Below are 12095 nucleotides of genomic sequence, written 5' to 3'. Positions count from 1 at the left end.
GAATAAGAATTGCTCTTAACGTCAAATAAGTATCTCTCACTGATTTGTCAGTGCGTAGAAACCTAAAGCTGCTTCAATTTTGAAATGAGCATAGGAAATTCAGGACACGATACAGTAAAGTTAAAACCTATTTATTTATACAATGCAAAATAAAACATTTGTGAAAACACGTAATTTTTTAGTATTTATTTTATAAATTGACACAATTTCGTGGAGAATTATGTATCTTTCAAAACTAATATACAATTTGCTCTTTAGAAAATTGAAAAACTGCAAAAGCAAAATGTCATGATAATTTGTATAATTTACAGTATCATTTTTGTTTCAAATTCAGTGGAGTATTATGTAATTTATATGAACAAATATTACCATTATAAGCCATTAGATTTTAGATTTGTAAATGCTATGACAGTAACAGTTAAGATCCATTATATGATCTACTCGACAGCCTGGATGACGAGAAACATTTTCCATAATGTCATTGAAATAATGGATTAGATGTTAGAATAATACAACTGGATCTAAAATCCATGTTTGCACCGACCACACTCGGAAAATTGTTACTTTAATTATCCGTATTAAGTAAATAAGTAGACACGTTATACGATAGACAATATTTTATAATATCTTGCTACAATCACTGTTTTTCTGTCCTGTTATAAAATATAACCAAGTATAATTAAGGGGGATGATACATTAATAAGAATTTCAATGGATTCAGATTAAAGTCGAGGACAGTTAATTAGAATGAGATACAGAGAAGACCCTTACTAAAATGGTATTAGTCTCAGAATAGTTTTCATATTAGTAGCACAAGTTAACTGACATTTATAGGAAATAGTTTACTCGTCTTCATTATGAATAAAAGCGAAGAAGAATATACGTCAATGTGTAAGCATCATAACGAACAAAAGTAACCAATATCTAGAGGTAGAGGTTTTGGAAAATGTGATACATGTATGAAGAACTAAAGATCCAGACTGACAAACAAACATTGAAGTTAACTATTACAAGACAAGCATTGTCTGTGACCCTTGTTCAGTAGGATCACAAAATATACAAGAGATTTTATACCAAAAATCATTGGATTCGCGTATAACTGAAGAGTCATTTGCTGTCGTAATGATCATCTTGTTCATGAAAGTTGGTACCGATAATGTAACTGCAAGACGGAAACGGAATATCCATAAACAAAAATACCCTAATTATGACAATTAAAAGTCATCAAACTCTAGAAAATCCAATCCTAATATTTCAATGTGTTTAAGGAGCTTACATTTACCAAACACACGCCAGTGCTAATTTTGTAGTCATTTTGATCCATGCTTATCAGAGCTAATCCGCGACATGTAAAAATGACTTATCGCACGGCTATTTCAATAACTCTGTAATGATAAATCGAAAATAATCAAAATCTTCAGAAAGCTTACTTACTTTCACAAATTACTACAAGAGTTTAAACTTTCAAGTAAATCAATTTAAGTTAGTGTAAAACTTATTAAAAAGGACTTAAACCTGAAAGTATTCAGTTCCTACATTATTAGATTGACAAGAAAATTTTGAAATCGAAAACAATTTCTTTCATCAGTCACATTAACAGCGTCGATTCGTTAAAATAATCCACGCCTACTCGAAGAAGATCACGCGAATTGTGAAAAAAATTCTGATTAATGACCACGAAAGGTTAATGACTGGATACTTTTCAAAATCAAAAGCATGCACGTTCCATTAAATTTGACCATACCATTCTCTTAGTTTTATGAAAGTTTTGTTATATATTTGTTTGCTTTTAAAGTGATTAAGATTATAACACAATGTTGACTGCTGTACCCCTATATTGTTGCGTTTTTACCTATTATGCTGTTTGATTAGTTCACAGAAACTTTAAAAAGCTGGTTTGTTCAGTATAATTCAACAACTCATGACTGGTTGTGAGGGTTATAGGAAGTTTGTTGTCCCTTTGATACTAACTATTGCCCTCGGCTTCGACTCGAGCAATAGTTAGTTACTCAGGGACTACAAACTTCCTATTACCCTCATAACCAGTCGCCGAGGGCAATAGTTAGTATCAGATGGACAACAAATTTCCTATTACCCTTATAACCAGTCAAAAGGTGTATACTGCAGGAATATGACAGTTGTTATCCATTCTTTTGGTGTGTTCGGGCTTTTGATTTTGCCATTTGATTAGGGAGTTTCCGTTTTGAATTTTCCTCGGAGTTCAATATTTTTGTGATTTTACTTTTTTCTATTCCTGAAGGCAGAGGAGTTACCATCTGCATTTACCATCTTCGTAGAAGAAACGCTATTAATTGTGTAAAATGTAAACGATCCTTCATTTTAGAAAGAAGGAGAAGAATATATGAAAAATTACATGTTATGGGAGAGAGAATACAACTATCGATTTAATTGAAATGGTTTTTTTTCTGAAAGTAAAAACATAAAAGGAAAAGAGATTTTTTTATAAAAGAAAGAAAGATACGTTAAATATGAATTTTGGATATCAAATTATTAAAACAAATCAATAAATATTAATAATTTAAATGGAATAACAGAATTTTCTATACATAGCTATACGATAATTATATTCTTTCCTTTCAGAAATGATTTTACATAACTATTTGATTGAGAGATTGAATTTATATTTCTTGTTCTATTAGGAAATCAGTTTATCTACTGGGTATTATTATTCAATTATTCTAACGAATTAAATACAATTTTCCATTCCGTAATAACTGTAACAGTTTGAAAATTATGTTTTTTTTCCGAAACGTAAAATACATGGTTTTTCTTTGCAATAATGCATCAAAATGTATAAAAGACGATGTTTGAAATGCGCGTCTGGCGCAAATACACAATTTCAATCCTGGTATCTATGATGAGTAATGTGTTCCCCTCGGTTTTAGTTTGTTATCCGTTATCCGTATTTTAGTTTGTTATCCGGATTTGTTTTCTTTTAATCGATTAATGACTTTTAGACACCGGTTTACTACTGTTGCCTCTATTTTTGTTTTAGATATGTGTCAGTATTTAACACCTTTACCAACTAACACTCGAACTGAGAAATACGTGTATTTATAAACATTGTTTATCCCGGTTAGTATTAAAGTCCTATGAAACGAGTGGGTGGTGAAAAATAATGATTATCCAGTTCTTGAACCAATGCATGTATATATCATAAACTTAGTCTTCTGTGTACGATTTTATCATTTTTTACGCAAATGTATCGTATAATCGTCAATTTGTTTTCTCTCTGTCTGTTATGATTTAACAAATATGGCTGCTCATTAAATGCCGTGTTTTGAAGACGAAGTTTACCGATTGTCACCTTATAGTAAACAAATAACAAAAAGCATGGGTATTGAGCACGTGTTTACCATGTATAATCAGATAACTGTTTATTTTAATGACAGATCCATGCGTATTGCGATCACCGGATTTTTACGAGGAGGTTCACGCTCAGGTCCCTATGCATACGGAAAATATGTTGGCGAATTGCTTCCTGGAAGCAAACAATTAAAATAAGTAATCTTCTTCTGAATGTGGACAAATTAAAGAATTTTTCTCAGAAAAAAGTTTATGTATGTTGTATAATGAAAACTATTCATTTAGTTATAAAAAATAGAATATTCTAGATTAATAAATACGGAAATATCTTCAAGGTAACGGTAAATTTTGTTGAATTTATTAATTTGATGGAAAATAGACGGATCGTTTATTTTTGGTCATATACCGTGATTCATATAACAACACGGGGATAAGACTGCTATTAAAAAGCGCTATTGGTGCTCATAGGATATCATACATGTTTTCAAGGAGAACATATTTAGCTGTAATCGTCTTTTTTTTAAAGATTTTTTCAAAGGTCCATTTTTAATATTAGATATTAGAAAAATTTAGTCCGATATGATTATGAAAAAGTAAAGCGAAGACAATTGAAGGATCTAAACTTTCAACCAAGACTGATCAAGACTGCTTTATCTGATACATTCATAGATTACCCTTAAAATTAGTTAATTCCATTTTTTTCATATGCTCAATTACAAAAGTGATTCTCTATTTTACATGAATTGTTTTATCTCATTGTATGTATATATATTTAGTGTTTGTGTCTGTATAAATCTTATGGTGTATGTCCGTTTCTAAAACCATGCTATCAAAAGACCCTTAGTTGTTAAATTAGTGACGATCATTGTAAAACGATGATGATAGTTTAAAAACGTCCAACATAATACAAGACAAGAAATTTCAACAATTTACTTGATATTACTTTGAAGTATATTGTGTATTTGCTTATTTTATGATATCGTAGCCATTATGTTTGGACACTTTATTTCCATTTGTTTGACCTCAACGATGATTTGTTTAGTTTTTATAGTTTAATAAATTTAACCTTTAAGAGAAGGCGTGGTTTGAATGTTAGTTGTTTGTTGGCGTCTAATCTTACATGGTGTGTAGCAATTGGTTTCGTTGTATTGGTATTGTTTATTTTAATGACAGATCCATGCGTATTGCGATTACCGGATTTTTACGAGGAGGTTCACGCTCAGGTCACTATGCATACGGAAACATATTCTTCTAAATGTGGACAAATTAAAGAATTTTCCTCAGAAAAAAGTTTATGTACATAAGTTGTATAATGAAAACTATTCATTTAGTTATTAAAAAAACATATGCATATTTTTTTTTTTTAATTTGAGGTTTCTTATGACTTTAAATTTGTTAAATCTAGATTTAATTGAAACCATATTGAATTTTTAAAGTCTAGAAAGAGTTCTACTGTTAGACAAGCGACTGTATTCGGTCAATATCTGTTTATTGCTGTTTCTGTACTATTTTATGAATTATGAAGTTTATAGTTGTCATACCAGTGGGAGGTTTAGTTAGCTATAAAATCAGGTATAATCCACCATTTTTCTTGGAAAATACTTTTATCATGTCAGGAATATGACTTGTTTTTCACTTGTTCTAGTCAACAATTTATTTTCATTTCGTCCGTTTATATGGATTTTACCTTTTTAAATTTGCTTGGAGTTGGTCATTTTTATTATACTTTTTATAACAATTGCTTTTCTTATTTGTAAAATACTCATGGAAAACCATTTCTTTCTATACTTTTTTTTAATTTTTTTTATTTTCCCCTTAAACTAGCAATAACAGTCAGTCCAATTATATTGCCAAGTAATCATTTTTGTTCTTTATTGGTTCCATTATTATTCTTCCATTATTTAAAATGATCAAGCAGTTCGATACAATGTTCAGATTTATGAAATACAAATATCTGTGTAAATATTGTAATTCGATTTTCAGAAACTATTTAAATAGACGCCCATTTATACGACGGAAATATCAATGTTTGAAAATGATATTGACAAATTATTCCATTCAACAACTTCAATACTTTCTGTTTGTCCATTTAATTATGCAATTTAATCCAGTGCATTTGCTAACAAGTCCCTTGCGAGTACTTGTTAAAATGCTTATTTTATGTTTCATTGCATTATGGTTCAATTTCCAATTGTATCTTTAATGGGGTTCAATAGATGTATGTTAACAGACTTGAACAACACGGAGACACTTGCTAAACAGCATGTTGGTAACCATTCTTAAGCATAGCGAAGCATCACTGGAAATTGTTTCTAACCACGGGTAAAACTATTACCCTTGTAAATCACTTTATAGTCTGTTATTTTCTCTTGAAAATGCAAGCATCAAGGGATGAATTCTCTCTGAATATGTAATACATGCGTTTCTTGTATTATTCAGTTTCATTACAGATGGACACATGAACCTATCATTCGGAGAAGCCAAAAGCATTACAAACATTTAAAAGCATTAAAAAGACATGTTAAACTGAACCTCCAAAAAATCGACATGGTAGATTTTGTCTGAAGCAGTCCGCAGCCATTGTACAATTGACATGAAACTTAACAAAACTTCATCATTGCAGCTTAACCTGAAAGTTAGGTTAAACTATCTTATACAAAGTAATAAATTCTCTCATAAGTGTATAAATGATAATCCAACAGCATTCTAGGAACGCATCATCATCTTTTAAAATTTGTAGGACAGCAGTCGTGTTTTCATATATTGATCTTCAACTGTATCAAAAAGATTTTGTCATAAATGTCAGGGATAAATTGGTGTCTAATTTGACCTTTGCCCTATAATCCCTCGTAATTCGTCTTTATGGAGGTATCTACGTCATCTTTGAACAACATCTCTCCATAAACATAGAAAATCATTTGTAAACATACTGAAACAAATATCAGCCGGCTAAAATTTTACATCAATTGTATATTAATCAGCTGTCAGAATAAATTTCATCCATCGAGGAAACCCATTGATTTATAATTACAGAGCAGCCTGGAGTTTTCTGATATTCTACATTGTAATATTTACATGAAGACAGATAGTGGTTATAACATTTGTCATTAGATTGGGGATGAGGTAACCTGTTTAAATAATCATTCATTTGGATTTTTTCTTGGCAGGTAAGAGATATTTTTTGTATTATATCATACTGATAGTTGGCAGCATTATTTAGTTTATTACAAATTGCACTCACGTGCTTTCACGCACTTACATTGTCCCTTTGTGAATTTACAGTTTATTTTACATGAAGATTAAGGAAGTGTAATGTTTATAATTTGGTGATTTTATAAGTTAAAAACACTTCTGTTAAAATGTACAGTTCGCTTTAGAATTAAAAAAAAAACCAATTTTTTTAAAATAGAACATTCAGTCAATATAATTGACGGAAACATTAAATAGATTTCAAGCTTAATTAGAAAAGACATCTAAAGCGCAATATTTACCCGCCTGTAATAAAATGACATTTTAATTTGTAATTAATATGCAATCGAATACATCAAACGAAAAAGCTGAAGATATGTAAAACACCCCGCACTACTCTATTCTGGTCCATATATAATGTAATACATGTGTATATTCAGCTTCCATATATTCATAATATGTCTGTTCTGTTTCATTATCAGTACATGTCTATACTAGTCCAAAATATTTGTATGTCTGTTCTTCTTGGTCTCGTACATTTATATGTCTATTCTGCTCCCATATACTTGATATATTTATATGTCTACTAACAAAACAAAAAAGTTTTAAAGAAACAATTGATTTTAAAATCTGATACAGTAGATATTTTTTGTCAAAGATTATTCAATGCTTTACTTTTCTACATTGGCTAGAGGTATTAAGGGGGGGATGAGATCTCATAAACATGATTAACCCGCCGCTTTTTTGCGCCTGTCCCAAGTATGGAGCCTCTGGCCTTTGGTGGTCTTGTATTATTTTTAATTTTAGTTTCTTGTGTATAATTTTGAGTTTAGTATGGCGTTTGTTATAACTAAACCAGTATATATATTTGTTTAGGGGCCAGCTGAAGGACGCCGCCGGGTGCGGGAATTTCTCGCTGCATTGAAGACCTATTGGTGACCTTCTGCTGTTGTCTGTTCTATGGTCGGGTTGTTGTCTCTTTGACACATTCCCCATTTCCATTCTCAATTTTATCGTGCAGATAAGGAGATGTGATATGATTGCCAGAGTCCGAATGACATGGGTTTAAGTAACTCTAGTCAAAACACGGTCTTAAACAATGCACAGAACCTTTACCTTTTAAAAAACCCAACACGACGCTTCAGATGTGGGATATACATTGATTCTTTAGTTTATTATATACATTTTCAGTTGTAGCTTTTAAAACAGTCGGGGATAAGTGGATATTTAATTTTTGTAATCAACTTCTACAGGTTTGAACCTAGATCTCAGCAATTTTACATAAAGGATTCACAAATTGTGAAGTTGTTCGTTTGCTATTATGGAAATGTTTTAGGATTTTTTAAATTTATTTTTTCATACTTTCGAACTCAGTTATTTTTTAGCAAAATTTAAGAAGATTGTTCCAGTTTTGTGCAATCAACTCCTCCTACAGTTTCTTTTTTCCTGAACTTCACATTGAGATTGCTCAAATACTGAAGTTGTTCACTTGCTATTATAGAATTACTTTAGGAATATTTTCAAATATTTAAAAGTTGAGTATAGAATTTCTTCATTGTTTCAGAAATTTTCTTCGCAACCTGAACATTTGATTTTTTTTATCTGTTTTATTATGCTGCTGCGTCTTCAGACGTAAACTATAACCATTCTGTTGAATATGGTTTCTGTCCGTTTGACTCTCTCTTAATTTTTCTTCACGATAGAAGCATATTTTCTTATTCATCTCACTACTCTTCTGGATATGTTGTTCTATTCACTGTGTTGACACCTTTCTCTACTTTGATCGCACATGTAGACTTTTATAGTGCTATCAAGCAGCTGTTTTAACTTCATCAACACTGCGATTTTGTAAGATTAATTGAAAAGAACTAAGTGATAATTTACTTTTTCAGGTTTGGCATAAACCATATCTTTGAATAGCTGATTTTGTTTTTATATCAATTTGTACATTTCGGAATGTTTTAAAGATATTTATAGTTTATATACACAGATCAATGTAATCTTTCCCTCTCTCTCCCAAAATTATTTTATTTGTACTATACGTTTTTCATTTCAAATGTTAGAAATATGTATATAAAAAAGAACAATGATAATTCGCGCACACAAATTAACACGCGGTACTTCTGGTAGTATTCCACAATCATACACTGTTCGTAGTTAGAGACATCTTTTAAGGGAATCTTCCTCTCTCTCCTACGGAACAATAGTATAATGAATATTATGTTGGTCTTGGTACCGCTTCACACCGAATTACAATATTTTGATTAGCTAGTTTTTATTTGTAGAAAAATAAAATGGCAAAACACTTTCATTATCTGTCTGATAGCTTTTTTTTATTGGATAGACCTGACACGTGCTCATGTGAAGAATATGCAGCCGACAATGCAATAACAGGTGGTGTGTGAAATTGTTCAAACATTTTCGTGATCTTTTCCTGTCTTCTTTCCATTCGTCTTTTCTCTTTTTCCAAATGTTATATCGGCCATGGGCTTTTTACAAGTAGTTTTTCTTCCGCGTCTCTAACAGACTAGAAGAAGGCTAAGTGATCTTTTTCGCTCTGTTTCTTCTGTTTCTAGTGCCTCATTTTCAATAGATTTTGAGAACCCTTTTTGTTCAGGAACTATGGCTCATGTTGGTCGTCGTGATTCCCTGTTTCGTCGCTTTGTTTATTCGGGATTGGCCGCAATAAACCGGTCAAGTTCTTTGCTTCTAACAATTCCAAAGAAAGCAGCCGTCTTTTCTCCACTCGCTGTTTCTTGCTTTAGTAAGTCTGTAAAGTTTGTATTTTTTAAGTCTTTTAAGGAGGCAGCTTTTTTCCTCGTCATTTCTCTTTCTTTATGTCTCCAGTATTACCCTATACATATATGTTCTTCTAGTTTTGTTGATCGGACAATGAATCTGATTCCGATTCGCTGCAGGTAGCATACAATACCGACAGTGTAAACCCACAAAGGTTACGTTCAAAATTCGACATCCATAGCTGTAAATGACACAAAAATATATAATTTAGGAACAGAGCTTGGCGTTAAGTTGACGTCGATAATAACTGTACTTGTTTTATACAAAGACCAGGCTGTAAGTTTTGTTGTACAGATTGATTTGCATTTATTTCGAGGCCTTTTATAGCTTGTTATAATGCGGTATTGGTTTTGCTCATTGTTAAATCCAAATCTCTCTCTTTATCCCTTGGACTTACATAATGTTTTTACACTTCAGCATCTTGTAAAGTACTAAAAAATACCTCAAATATAGATGAATTGTTTCTCTTTTGTCGCAACTTAATTCTTTACATTGCCCCAATAGACTCTTAGACAGGAGAAACATGTCGTAACATGTTCAAAACTGCTACATTCAGTGTGCCTGTGCAAATCACTAGTTGTCGTGTGTTATATATCATGGTGCCTATAATGTCTTTGCGCTACAGAATCCGTCCAGTCGTTGTCGATCTTTTTCATTGTTTGTACATGGGTTTTATGTCAAATATGTGCTGTTCCTATTAAACTGTTTTGAATGTGTAAATTAGAATAAGTATCATCTGGCACATGATTCCAAATTCCTGTCCATATAATGGCAAAGTAACTGACGGGAACATAAAAAACATCGGTACATTAATACAGTATGGTGATGCGTCATAGTTGATATAGGGTTTGCTATCACACATCTGTTCTACTCGAATGTAATATCGAAATTATTAAATTACGTGGGTTTTTGATAGTTTAGTGTTCTCATTATTTTATAATTGGTTCTTCCACTGATTAAGATAATATGAAGAAGATTGAAACACACAGCGATAGCTATAGCTTAAACCTTCTGCGTGTTAATGTACCTCTCCCTGTACTATAGTGTCAATGGTTGTCTAAGGTATCATCATATAAAATGTGAATCAATTATCATTGCAAAGTGAGAACAAAGAAATACTTCCAATCTATATTGATTTTTAATTGTCACTTTGGGAGTTAATAATAACAGTCTGTCCACTTTACGGATCGATATCAGGCAAATCTTCCTTGTATGAAAGCATGTTCACGATTTATCCTGTCTGGGAGCAAGATTTCCTTGGCAGACTTGTATCTTGTCTTCGCAGTATCTTACTCAAATTAATAAAACATATATGCAAACACGCATCAGAGTGAACATATAATGTTTGTCACATAACCATCGATGAACCAATATATTATTCATCGTGACGGTATCAAGAAAAATTACATTTAAATACACAAAGTGGTGTATATGTGTCTGTCACAAGTCAGGAGCCTATCGCTGTTTCATGTGTGTCGTATTAGTGTTTCTTAAATTGTACAGTATAAATTAGGTCTTTTAGTTTTCTAACTTGAATTGTTTCACATTTTTCCTATCGGAGCCTTCTATAGCTGACTGACTATACATGACTTTGAATATATAGAAGTTCCACATCTTTTAACTCTATACGGTGACCTTGGCAGACAGTTGTCTCGTAGGCATACCACATCTAAATTCTTTCTTTTTTATTATTATTGTTACTGATCTTCAACATAAAATTCAAGTTTTAACGATTGATTTTACATAGGACATGGAACAAATGGGTTTATTTGCCGTGCATTTGATATCAACCAGTTGTTTTGACAATATAATTTAGCCAATTTAAATATCTTTTGTAACTGGTTGTCAATGAAACATTGTAAAAAAATATTTAGTACCACATTAAATGGTTTTTATTTCTTCTTTTTATTTGAAATGAATGCAGTGGGACTGTCATTTATCTTGGAAAATAAAATGAATGCATTACGTTCGATATATAATCGAATAATACATACTTGTTTGTTGTCTCTAGCCAAAAAATGTTGCAAGGCATTATTATGTACACTATGATTTTTCAAAGAAAGAAATTGTGTGCCCATACAAATACTTCATCAAGACTTGATACCTTTTTCATCGTATAAACTGTGCCAGTTGAAATAACAGCTGACGACGGTTTGTCTGTGTTCGTTTTGTAACCTCGTAAAATACACCCATGAACATTTACGGTATAAATAACCTGAATTGTCCTTGTCAGACAGTCAGAACATTTACTACCGATGCGCTATTTGGATATGCTAGTTTTATTAAAACGTAGTTTACGTGTATGCTATAGAAAAGGCACGTTAAATCTTAAGCCCACTATACCCATGTACATGTACAAATCAAGCGTCGAAGTTTTTGTACAAGTAGAATGTTCTTCTCGAAATAAATTAAATTGGTTTCATGTTAATAACCAATATTTATCTTGATCTTTATTGAAACACGGATTGTTTCATATTAAGCCAGTTATTAGGAACATCATTTTATCTTTTCAATAAGTGTTGAACATTCCACTGCTTAAGAGATGGATAACAAAAGAGAGATCACTTAGGTATTTTATGGAGATCTTCATCGTCTCGTGGAATGTTTTAAATTACACTCTCTGTACAAACATCTTAATATAAATGACTGCAATAAATGAATAATGTAAATATATCTAATATGATAAATATGATAAATTTAACTTGACCCAACTTTTGTTTATAACTTGTAAGTGGACGTTAAGTGTAAAGACTTGCCACACTTCATATACAGGCAGTGCA

The 12095-nt window shown here is 31.5% G+C and overlaps 1 pseudogene; it reads left to right on the top strand.

The window, feature by feature from the left end:
- The window catches only part of LOC139518770 (cAMP-dependent protein kinase type II regulatory subunit pseudogene), a 48918-nt pseudogene that overhangs the window by 13633 nt on the left and 23190 nt on the right, over positions 1-12095 (top strand).

This window comes from Mytilus edulis, chromosome 4, assembly GCF_963676685.1.
Source record: "Mytilus edulis chromosome 4, xbMytEdul2.2, whole genome shotgun sequence".
Classification (NCBI taxonomy): Eukaryota; Metazoa; Mollusca; class Bivalvia; order Mytilida; family Mytilidae; genus Mytilus; species Mytilus edulis.
The sequence above is the reverse complement of the archived record's forward strand: the minus strand, read 5'-3'. Positions and strand labels throughout refer to the sequence as shown.